We start from the raw sequence: 12,492 nt of genomic DNA on the forward strand, positions 1-12,492 counted from the left end.
ACACCCCGAGGGGTGCTCCGAGCTGCGCTTTCCCCTCCTACCCCCTCATTGCCTCCCAGACCTATATGTCCAACGGCCTTTGCGAAGAAGTCACTGGATATTGCTTCAAGAGGGAAAATCTAGGTCTGGACCAGGTTTTATTAAGATCCACATCCTGTCCCACTTGGGGTTGTTAAAAGGAAAAGTAAGGGCCGCATATACTACCTCTCACTCCCTGCTCTTCCCTCCCTGCCGCCCCGGCTTTGGGCAGGAACCATCAATGGGGACAGAGAGAACAGGCCTGAACTTTTCCCTCTGACTTGAGGTCACATCTCTCCCCTTTGAGGCTGGGCTCCAGCTTCATCTGGAAACCTCTGTGCCAAGCTGGGAGGAGCTGAGCTCCCCAACAGAGGACAGAAGGAGGTACCACATCCTGGGGTGGGGGAATGACTCACCCAGGATGCACGGGGTGAGGGTGGGGAGAGGGGACTCAGGCCCCATGTGTCTGATCAGCTACTGTTGCCTCTTCCCCTTCCCAGTTCTGAGACTCTGAGGCTCCCCACTGAGGAGGAGACTGAGGTGGGGACGACCCTCTTTTCAACATAATTCTGTTTTGAATGTGTGTGGGCCTGGGTATGATTTCCTCATCTTCAAAACACCATTGTTAGTGACTGCATGGTCCTCCAGCTGGTGGATTTGGTGGACATGCTGTGATTTATTTATCCAATCCCGTATTGTTGGACATTTAGGTTACTGCCAACTATTTAGTATTCTGGACAGTGATGTACGGGGTAGATCTTTGTGTATCAAGGTTTTGCACTTGAGGACTACGTCTTTGGGTAGCTTCCCAGAAGAGGAGGCATTCCTGGGTGAGAGAGTGGGCCCAGTTCTCTAGCATTTGGCACTAGCAGTCACTTTGGGACCCCTCATAGTCCTCTGGCTGGGCAGGAGCCTTTTCATCCAGGAAAGAGGGACCAGAGTGACCTGGAAGGGGCTGGGAGGACTGGGCCTGGAGAGGCTCTGCTGGGAACCTAAGCCCACTCAGGCCTTGTGGGTGGACTTGCAGCAGGGCAGGGCCCTGTGGCCTTGAAGGCTGAGGGGGCCAGTGGCTGAGGAGGGGGTCCTCCCAAGAAACAGGGGATTGTAGAGGCAGGAGGTGGGAGAGGGAGGCCCCTGGCTGTCCTTCCTTTGCCGCCACCTACTGCCTTCCCAATGTCTCCCTGGCCATGGCTGTCAGAAGGGATGAGGATGGACTGACTCTCTTTCTGTGCTGGTTGCAAAGCTCTTCAAGGCATGGTGTTCTGTGTAAAAAGCATAGAGCCAAGCGGTGTGTCTTGCATGCGACCTGTTGTGAAAAGTGGGGGAAATAAGCATTTATGTCGGCACAGGCTTGTATTAGCAATGAGAGTCTCTGGAAAGACACACAGAGAACTAATTAAAGTGATGACCTTGGGGGGAGTCAGAGAAAAGAGACTGATGGGTTACAGGACTGGGTGGCAATGAGCGTTGTCACTATGTATCTTTTTATAGTTTTTAATTTTTGAACCATGCAAATGTATTACCTATTGAAAAATTAAATTACACAACTAGAAATGAAAAAGAGGATGTTTATTTCCTGTTCTGTGAAGACTTTTTTCTCTGAGTCCCAGCTACTTAAATCATCCCCAGAGGAGCGGCAGCAGTGCCTGTTTGTTCAGTGCCTATTAGGCGCCAGGCACTGCGACAGTCATTCCGTGTGTGTCCCCAAACCCACCCGGCAGGGAAGGGCTTGCCAACGTCCTCCCGTCTGCAGAACGGAGGCATGGGCAGGTCAAGGGCCTAGTTCATGGTCCTACGTCCTGGACAGAGCAGGGGTACCCACCTAGCTCTGTCGGACCGCATCCCGTTCTGCCCCTGACTCCAAGGAGATTCACCAGTTCTTGGTTCAGTTGTAACTCCTGTTGCATATAAGGGTGGCTCCCTATATGTTAACACTGGTTTCCATGGTTTTGGGAAGTAATGTGATTTTTCTCTCCATAATTTTCTGCAAGTGATCACGGATTACGTATTTCATTAAAAGGAAAATATTTAAAACCACAACTAAGCAATTTCTGTTTTCAAGGCCAAGATGGTGTTTTTAGGCGACATTTGTAGCTCGATAGCATGAACTCTTCCACGTACTCTGTGCACACTCTGTGGTGCGTGTGCCCCCTGCGACCTGAGAACTTGGTTCCTCAGCGCCCACTCCACAGGACGTGGTTGGCTGTCTAATGGTGATAGGTGACTGCAGAGGTTTGTGGTTGTGTTTGCCCTGCTGTTGCGATGCCTGCAGATGCTCTCCTGTAGGATTTCCTGGCAGCAGTGTCCTGGGCCAAGAACATAACCCACACCTTTGATTTTATTATTGGTGGAAAACAAGATCTGCTTCTCAAGACCCTCTTTTTGGTCTTGGAACCTCTTTTTGGTCTTTGGTGTCCAGGAACTCATGGACTTTTCCTGGCTGCTCCTGGCACCTCCCCCCAGCTGGGGTTGCCAGCCCCTGGGATGGAGAGGGAGGGCCTTGCTTGGGTTTGGAAGGGTTGGTGAGGATTTGGGACATGGCAGGAGGGCAAAGGGTGCTCCAGGTGGAAGGAGTGGCACAGGCAAAGGTGTGGAAGGGGGAGAGGGCACAGTGGGTTTGCAAGGCGGTTTTCTGGCCCAGAGGACTGCGTAAGGTGACTGGTAGGAAGGGAAGGCCCTTGCCGGCTTGTGAAAGGTCTTGACCAACCTTGAGTGAAGGCAAAGATGCGTTCTTCCTTTTTGCACCCTCTCCAGTGACGGATGTTTCCACTCATGCAAAGAGGCTTGGAGGCTGCAGGCTGTGGGTAGGATACCCGCCCACCTCGCCTAGAGCCTGGCTGACGCTGCAAACCACACGATGGAGGGAACGTGTTGTGGAAACTGAAACTGCCTCACTTCCAGCTAGAGAGAGTGGTACCCTGTGCCCTGGGGGCTGCCCATGCTAGGGCTCCCTGCTGGGCTAGCTCCGGAAGGTCCCTCCCTCATGGGCTCAGTCACTCCCTGTCTTCCAGTCTCAGAAGGAGAATAGGCCTCTTTGAAGCTTCCACCCTCACTCGCTGAGGGGAACCTGGAGAACCCTTTCCCCTCTCTGAACTTCAGTTTCCTCATCTGTAGGATGTCAGAGTGATTCTCACCTAAGATAAAGGCTTTGAAGATGGAGAGGCTCAGGGGACCACTTTCTTCTGCCAGCATTGGGAGTTAGCAGACCAGGAACAGATCCCAAGGGATCCCCACTTATAATTGGATAGGCACCTGCAGGGTGAGCCTCATATGTGGATCCTCCCAGTCTCAGGATGGCTCCCCAACTCTGTTCACCATTGCATATTAAATTCCACCATTAGAGAGTCATTCCTATGGCTTCAGGCGACAAGATGCAATAGCCCCATGAGGTTGTTATTCTTATTCCTGCTTTATAGAGAAGACTGAGGCTTATAGAGGGGATGTGGGCCTGGGGATGCCACCCCGTTGGACTTTGGGGCTGCTGGGCTAGGCCTGCTGACCTTCCCAGGCCAGTTCAGAAAGCCCCTGGCGTCAGTGAGAGTGTGTGGTGGTTTGCCGAGACCTGGTACCCTGAGCGATGGGTGACAGAGGAGGCGGGTGAGTGACATCCCCTTCTGCTGGTGTTGACAGGCCACCCACTATTGGGCAACAGGAAGTGTCTGCTGGTGCTCCAGAGACTAGCAGCCCGGGTGGGGATGGGGCAGCCAGATGGGATCAGGGCTTCCCAACTGCAGAAATGGAAAAGCAGAAGCTGAGCTATACTGGAGAGGAAAAGGGGGTGATGGGCTGAGTCAGGAGAATGCTTGACCTGTTCAAGGGACAAGGAGGCCTGTGTGGCTGGGGCAGAGTGACAGAGGTAGACAGTAGTTGGAGATAAGATCAGAAATGTGACAGGGATCAAAAATCCCAACCCAGGCACTGCCACAGGTCAATTGCATGCAAATTTCAGGGTGGAGGAGCAGTGTTTTTCAAAGTTCTCCAGTTTCCAAAGTGCAGCCAAGGCTGAGAACCATTGGTGTAGATCACTGTGGTGTTTCGGATGCATTGCTGTTGCTGACAATGAGCATATATCTGGCTTTTACCATTTACGTGACCTCATCTGACTCACTTGTGAATGAGTAGAGGGTAGAGGGTTGTTTTTTTTTTAACCTTATAACCTTATACAATTACTGTTTTTGTGGTCAGTATACGTAACGTAAAATTTACCATTTTAACCATTTTTAAGTGTGCAATTAAGTGGCATCAGTACATTCACAGTGTTGTACAACCATCACCACTACCTATTTCCAGAACTTTTTCAAATTTCAAACAGAAATTCTCTACCCCTTAAATAATTACTCCCTATATCCCTCTTCTCACCTCCTACTCTGCTTTCTGTCTCTATGAATTTGCCATGCTAGGGACCACATATAAGTAGAATCAGACAATATTTGTCCTATTTCATTTAGCATAATGTCTTTAAGGTTCATCCATGTTTTAGCATGTGTCAGAATTTCATTCCTTTTTATGGCTGAAAAATATTCCAATCTACGTATATACCTCATTTTGTTTATCCATTTATCTGTTATCGGGCACTTGGGTTGTTCCCTCATTTTGAATATTGTGAATAATGCCGCTATGAACACAGGTGTACTAATACTGGTTTGAATGCCTGCTTTCAATTCTTTTGGGTATATACCTAGGAGTGGAGCTGCTGGATCATATGGTAATCCTATGTTTAACATGTTGAGTAACTGCTAAATTATTTTCCCCAGCAGAGGCTCCATTTACATTCCCATCAGCAATGCACGAAGGTTTCAAACAAACAAACAAAAAAACCCCAAAAAACAAAACAATGCACAAGGGTTCTGATTTCTCCACATCTTCACCAACACTTGTTATTTTCTGTGTGTTTTTTCCTCCAATCATAGCCATCCTAGTAGGTATGAAGTGGTATCTCTTTTTGGTGTTTTGGTGTTTTTTTTAAACTTTGCCTCTTTATTTTATTTTTTTAAAGTTTATTTATTTATATGGTCGTGCCATGCTGCATGCGGGATCTTAGTTCCCCTACCAGGGATTGAACCATGCCCCTTGCAGTGGAAGCTCTGAGCCTTAACCACTGGACTGCCAGGGAAGTCCCTCATTGGTGTTTTGATTTGTATTTCCCTAATGACCAATGATGTTGAGCATATTTTTTTATATTTATTGGCCATCTGTATATCTTCTTTAGAGAAATGTTTATTCAAGTCCTTTGCCTACTTTTGAATTGGGTTGTTTATCTTTTTGTTGTTCAGTTTTAAGAGTTAGTTTTTGTATACGGTGTTGAGTCCAACTCCATTCTTTTGCATGTGCATATCCAGTTTCTCCAGCACCATTTGTTGAAAAGACTGTCTTTTCCACATTGAATGGTCTTGCCATCCTTGTTGAAAATCAGTTGACCATATATGTGAGTGCTTATTTCTGGCTCTCTGTTCCATTCCATTGGTCTGTATGTCTGTCCTTATGGCAGTACCACACTATATTAATTACTGTAGCTTTGTAGTAAGTTTTGAAATCAGGAATTGTGAGTCTTCCAACTTTGTTCTCTTTTTTTTTCCTCAAAATTATCAGCTATTGAGGTCCTGAGTTGAGGTGTTTTTATTTTTTTAATTTTTAATTTTTTAAAATATAGTTGATTTACAATGTTGTATTAGTTTCAGGTATACAGCAAAGTGATTCAGTTATACATATTATATATTGATATATTCTTTTTCAGATTCTTTTCCATTATAGGTTATACAAAATATTGAGTGTAGTTCCCTGTGCTATACAGTAGGTTCTTGTCGGTTATCTATTTTATATATAGTAGTGTATATCTATCTGATAATCCCAAACTCCTAATTTATCCCTTCCCCCCTTTTCCCCTTTGATAACCATAAGTTTGTTTTCTATGTCTGTAGATCTATTTCTGTTTTGTAAATAAGTTCATTTGTATCTTTTTTTTTTTTTTTTTTAGATCCCACATATAAGCGATATCGTATGATATTTGTCTTTGTCTGGCTTACTTCACTTAGTATGATAATCTCTAGGTCCATCCATGTTGCTGCAAATGGCATTATTTCATTCTTTTTATGGCTGAGTAGTATTCCATTATATTTGTGTACCATACCTTCTTTATCCATTCATCTGTCGATGGACATTTAGGTTGCTTCCACATCCTGACTATTGTAAACAATGCTGCTATGAACATTGGGGTGCGTGTTCTTTTTGAATTATGGTTTTCTCTGAATATATGCCCAGAAGTGGGATTGCAGGATCATATGGTAGCTCTATTTTTAGTTTTTTAAGGAACCTCCATACTGTTCTCCACAGTGGCTGCACCAATTTACATTCCCACCAACAGTGTAGGAGAGTTCCTTTTTCTCCACACTAGAGATGTTTTCATAGGTGAGGAAACTGAGGTTTGAGGCTTCCTGAGGTTGCCAACCTGGACTGGCCACCAGTCTATGACAAACCCCCTTATAACTCTCCCAAACCTGGACATACTTGGGGATGGTGGGCTCCTCCTTACAGATGCCCTACCTCTGGCCCCCTGAGAAGGCCCATGACTTCTGAGCTTCCTTGAGGCCCCACCAGCTCTCACTCTTCAAGGAGGATTGTCCCACAGGCTGGGGTCACCGACTTCTTCAGAGGATCATGAGAAGGCCCTGAGGGAATTGATGTCCACCCTGGCCTGGGCCTGCCTAGACCTGAGGGGCCTTTGAAAATCAGGACTTCTGACCCCCAACTGCCCAGATGGCAGCCACTGAAGCAGAAGGGGTCCTCTTCTTTGTCACCTCTTGAATGTTTTCCTTTTATTTGGACCAGCTCTGAGCCCACTTTCCCAGGCCTGGGGACCCCAGACTGCAGGTGGTAGGAAGGTCCAGGAGGTCAGCTGGGGTCAGTCCACGCAAGCAGGGTTGAGGTGGTAGGCAGGGGATCAACACAGAAGTCTGGATCAGTGTCTCTGGAGCTGTCGTGAATACTAACAGCTTGGGCTGTGGGGGTCTGCACAGCGTAGGGCAGCACCGTAGTAGGTGCTGTGCTGGTGTCTGCAATTTTTCTCAGTCTGACCCAGAAGAGGATGGAAATTGACACTGGAACCAAAGGAACGGTGTGGCTAATTCCAGGGCCAGGGGAAGACCAGTGGCTGAGACTAGGTCTTGGGTCAGGGCAGGAGCTGCCATGAGCCCGCTGGAATTTTATTTTAGTCCTCAGATCACCCCCCAACCTTAGAGGGACTGCAGATTCACTGAGGGGAGGAGTTTGCACTCCAGGGTCCAAAGGTCTTGGTTTGAGTCCTACCAACGTATGGGTGCAAGTGAGGGGCTGAGTGGGAAAGGTAAGCAGTGAACGGTTCCAGAGAGCACAGGCTTCCCTCAGGCAGCCCCAGCGCCCCAGAACCCTGGAGGTGGCATCTTGCTCCGCTTAGAGATGTGTTTTCCCACAGTGCTGCTCTATGCCGGATGCACACTGGCTGTGTTGGGCAGGGTGAAGCAATTTCCCAGTCTCCAACACAGAACCCTTGCTTGGAGGGCGCCGTCTTTGTCTCTCACACTGCCTTTAGAACCCGATGCCCTGCTTGGATTCCACTGCATTCACGGTGTGGCCCTGGTGAGTCCCGCCACTCTCTCAGCCTCTGGCTCCTTGTCTGTATTAAATCATTACTGTGGTTAAAAGATAGACGTGGTGAAATGATTGTTAACGGCCTAGGGCAAGAAGCCCCGCATATAGACCCTCGGCAGGTACAGGAGCCCAGGAAGCCCCTGGGCTTGGAGGGTGTTGCAGCCAGAGTGCAGGGTCAGCTCTGAGGCCCAGAACCTACCAAGGCCGGCAGAGGAGGCTGAGGGACCTAATCCAGGGGCTGTGGGTGTCTATTCCTGCCTTTGGGGAAAGGTGTGAGGAGCGGGGATCCCCTGCAGCCCCAGGGGTCCATCTCTGTCCCTTGAGCAAGTCTCAAGCCCAGAGGAGGCTGCCAGCCCTCACCCTGAAGCCATTCACAGCTACCAAGCAAGACACCCCACGTCAGCCCGGTGAGGGCTTGGAGTCCAGTGTGCGTTCCACTATACGGGTGAAGAAATTAAGGCTGAGAGATCGGACGCAACCAGTCGATTGGATTCAAACCAGCTAGGATTCAAACCCAGCTCTCCTTTTTTATTTCCTTTCTTGGTTTACTTTTACCTGATATGTACTAATCACCATGGCCACCATTTTCCAGGAGCTCCTTAAGTGTCAGCGTGCCTTTGTTGGGCTCCTACGTATATTATATCATTTAGTCCTCAGAGCCCCAGGGAAAGTGGACAGTGTGTTCACACTCGTTTTACAGAGGAGGGACTCTGTGCACAAGAGGTTAAGTAACTTGCTCAAGGTCACACCGTCTGTGTGCATGGGACGGGCCAGGACTAGGACGCAGTGCCTGGGGTCTTCCCACACCCCCTACCTGGACTTTCTCTTGTGGAGGTGTTCCCTGTGGGCCATCCTCTGGCAGGTGTAGGAGGTGTGGGAGGGGTGATAATTGGGGAAGGGGACGTGCAGAGACAGCGCCTGGGCCACAGATGCCGGTCCCCAGTCCATGGCCGGTCACTTACAAGCTGGAGCCCGTGCAGCAAGGAGCCCTGTGCAGCTGGCCACATGCAGGGGATGGTCAGGGCTGTCCTTGCTGACGGGTCAGAGTCTCCTCCGGGGCTCAGCGTCTGGGGTGGCTCAGGTCCCTTCTTCCCTCCAACCACCTTCCCTACCTGCCCTCAGCCCTGGCCACTGCTGGATCCTACAAGCACCGCCCCCCACCCGCGCCTAATCAGCTTGGAGGGGGGCACTACAGAGGAGCTGTGTGACCTGGGCAAGTCACTCACCTTGCTGAGCCTCCGTTGCTCACCTGTGACATGGGGCAGTAAGGGCACAGTCCTGACGCTGCAGGCTTCTCTGGGAATTAGAGGCATGGAGAACACTGGCCTCTACCCGTCCACATCCCTCCCATCCTCTTCCCTTCCCCTGAACTTGGAACCTGGCCCTGGATCCTCGTTACCTCCGGGAGGGTCCCACCACTTGGTCTGCCTGACTCAGGGCTCCGCCTCAGCTGGCCTCAGGCTACCTCTTCAGACACTTGCTCCAGCCCCTCAGACCCCTCACTGCTGCTCCCGCGGGGCCCCTCAGACCCCTCACTGCTGCTCCCGCGGGGCCCCTCAGACCCCTCACTGCTGCTCCTGCGGGGCTTGTAGCCGCTCACAGCTCTGAGCATCAAGCTTCCGGTCTCCCAAACCCGAGCGGCTCATCCCCACCTCCAGGCCTCTTTCCCAACTCGTGTTCACTCCCTGCCCCACCTCTTGTGCTAACTTCTACACGTTTTGGTTTCATAAAGCAGGAGGGAGAAGTGGGGGATCGAGCTGGGCCTTTAAGAGCAGAGGGGAAGTGAGATGTACATCACAGAATGGGGGAGGGCAGTGCAGTAGAGGAGGCCCTTCCTGCTTGACGCTGCAAGAGGCCTATTTAAAAGAACAAAGTCTGAAGCGGCACGCCCACACAATTGCTGTTTGAGCCTGGACAAGTTACGTAACCTCTCTCATCCTCGCATTCTCCCCGGGTTGGTATTACTGAGATAAGAGGCCCCAGGTACGCACAGTTGGTCCCCTTCTGTTGCTTGTGTTGTTCCCCTGGTCCCCACACCCGGCTCTGTGGGATTCCTGAGAGCTCCTGAACATTCACAGGGCTCCAGCAGGGCCCCCTGAAGACTGCAGGTAACCATCAGTCCCCAGCCTCCAGATTCCCCAAATCTTGGGGAGCCTCAGTTTCCTTATCTGTACAATAGGGATAATAATACATTGTACAAAGTAGAGGGAACAAGTCTGTCTGGCTTATTTAAAGGTGCTGGATAAGGAGTCATTGAATTGCAAACAAATGGTCTGCTGTTCTCCATGGGGCAGCTCAGGAGCTGTCATAAAGCCACGTCAGCTCAAGGGCCTCCCTAAGACGCTTCCTCAGCCTTTGTCCAGTGTATTTGCTGAGTGTTGCTGTGCAGACCTGGGCACCAGGACCCAGTAGGCAAACAGACCCATGGTCTGCCTTCAGGGGGCTGCCTTCTCCAGAGTTCAGTGCTTACTACCTCAGGTGTGCTGACAATCCCAGTGGTTTGGTTTCTCAGCCCACAGCAGACAAGCAACAGTGGACTAGTTAATAAACCAGCCACGGTAGGCACCTTGGCCGCAGAAAACTGTTAAACTGCAGTGAAGGGAGAGGGCAAAGCAGCCTGGGCACCATGCGGCCTGTAACCGTGTTCAAAATCGCAGTCCGTGGTTTCCGGGGCTTCCTGAGATGAAGGGAGTAAGTCCAGTCTCCCTGTTCTGTCTCCTCTTCACTAGTAAAAGGTGATTTAAAAAAAAAAAAAAAGAAAGAAAGAAAGAAAAATGTTAGAAAAAATGTATAGGGCTACCTTGCAGGTCCAGTGGTTAAGATTCCACGCTTCCACTGCAGGGGGCGCAGGTTCAATCCCTGGTCGGGGAAGTTCTGCATGCCATGCAGTGCAGTCAAAAAAAAAAAAAAAAAAAAAAAAAAAAATATATATATATATATATAGAGAGAGAGAGAGAGAGAGAGAGAGAGCGCCTAGCAACCCAAGAGCACGTCAGTTATTAGAAAGGTTTTGGACAAGCATGGCTAGCATTTTACAGAATGGTTTCTGAACTTGGTAGGGTGCAAGCAGGAAGCTTAATGTTTTTCCTTCCACCTTCCAAAGCCACTGGTAGCTCTCCCTTCCTCTACCCTGGGCACGTGTTAGAGCGTTTCTAGTCCTTTTCAGGTCTAACTCCCTCCATTTCCACCACATATCAAAATCTCACTCTTGTTCACTTGAAAGCGTCCCAGTCTCCCCTCTTGGCCTGTGACTGGAAGCCAATGCTGGGGACAGAGAGCAGGTCGTCTCTGCACTCGCCGTGTTCTGCCACCTCCACTGCCTGCTGCTTCTGTGGCTCCACAGACGGCGTGGGGCGCGGGCTTGGAAGCTCTAAAGGGGTGAAGTGTCTTATTTCCCTGGTGCTGCTGTAGCCGGTAGCAAACGCACACAGGTCAGCTCTTCCTCTCCTGGCTGCCTCGGCGGCAGGTTCTTTGGTGACCTGGCGTATCCCGCTCCGTCCGTCCCCTGCAGCTGTCCACGTCTGACCCCTCCCAGCTGCTCCCCACCGTCCACTCCACGCAGCTTCTTTCGGGGGCTCTTCCCTCGCTGTCAGGCATTTCTCACCGGCACAGGCTTTACTACAGGCAGCTCTTCCCAGCCACCTTCCCGGCCTCCACTTGGTTCCCAGGAAACACGTGGCGCCAATTCCCAACTGCTCCCTCCCCAGGCCTCCCTCCCCCCGGCAGCTCCAGCCCACCCCGGACTTCTTCCTGCTTCTCTAGGTAAGATGCAGCCATGGTTGCCGTGGCTTCCAAAAGCCAGCAGACAGACAGCAGCCTCTCTGCTGGAAGGGCAATTGAAGGTCACTTCCTCTCCCTAAACCTGTTTCACAGTCAGGAGGCCCCAGAGAGGGCAAGGGACTTTACTAAGACTACCCAGCTTCTTCCTGGCAGATCAGACCTGGTACCAAAACCCAGGCCTCTCCCTCTAAGGTTAGAGGTTTAGCTGTCCTCTGAGGGACTTTATATTCTGGAATTCCACGTAAGGAAACATTTGAAAAGGCTTCTGCAGCCTTTTAAATGGACCCTCTGGTGGGGGAGGGTGTGTGGTAGGGAGATAACTTGATTTTTCCAGCCTGGAGCATCTGGGTTCTGTCTGGTGGGGGTGGTGAGAGGCAGGCAGGGACAGGGTGGGGCGTGGGGAGCTACCACTTGCTGAACAGCCACTGAGCCTGGGGCTTTGCAGAGAGTTGAGGGAATGAGCCAAGATCTGGTCTGGGAGAGCTGGGTTCAAATCCCTGCTGTGCCCTTCAGGGCCCCTGAGCAGATTAGGTAACCTTTCTGGGTTCCATTTTTCTCATCTGTAAAATGGGGGTAATCCCGGCTCAGGGCAACCTCTGACCTTGCGTTTACTATTCTCATCTGTGTACATTATGTCAGTGGCTTCTCAGATCAAACCTAGGTGGTGGGAACAATTAGACTTCTTTTTACAGGGAGGGAAGTAGAGGCTGAGAATGACCAGGACCACAGGGTGGGGTGTGAACCCGTATCTGGTCTGCTGAACTCTGTCCAATCTCTCAGGCCAAGCCCGGGCCCCCTCCCTGACTGGGCGGTCAATCTGCCCTGATAGGGCTGTGCCCTAGAGGGTGGGCTGTCAGGGCCAGGAGAGGTTGGCCTCTGCCCTCACTTCCTCCATGAGGAAACCAGGTCCCGAGAAGGGAAGTGGCTTGCTTGGCACCCTGGTCTCTGTGGCCTAGCCCATGCAGCCACCAAGCATTGTATGGGTGTAAAAAGGAGGAAGTGGCAGTGTGTACAAAGGCCAGTGGGGGCATGGCAGGGCCGGGGCCAGCTGGCGGGCCTGGACCGTGGCTT

The sequence above is a fragment of the Balaenoptera acutorostrata genome, chromosome 3, assembly GCF_949987535.1.
Source record: "Balaenoptera acutorostrata chromosome 3, mBalAcu1.1, whole genome shotgun sequence".
Classification (NCBI taxonomy): Eukaryota; Metazoa; Chordata; class Mammalia; order Artiodactyla; family Balaenopteridae; genus Balaenoptera; species Balaenoptera acutorostrata.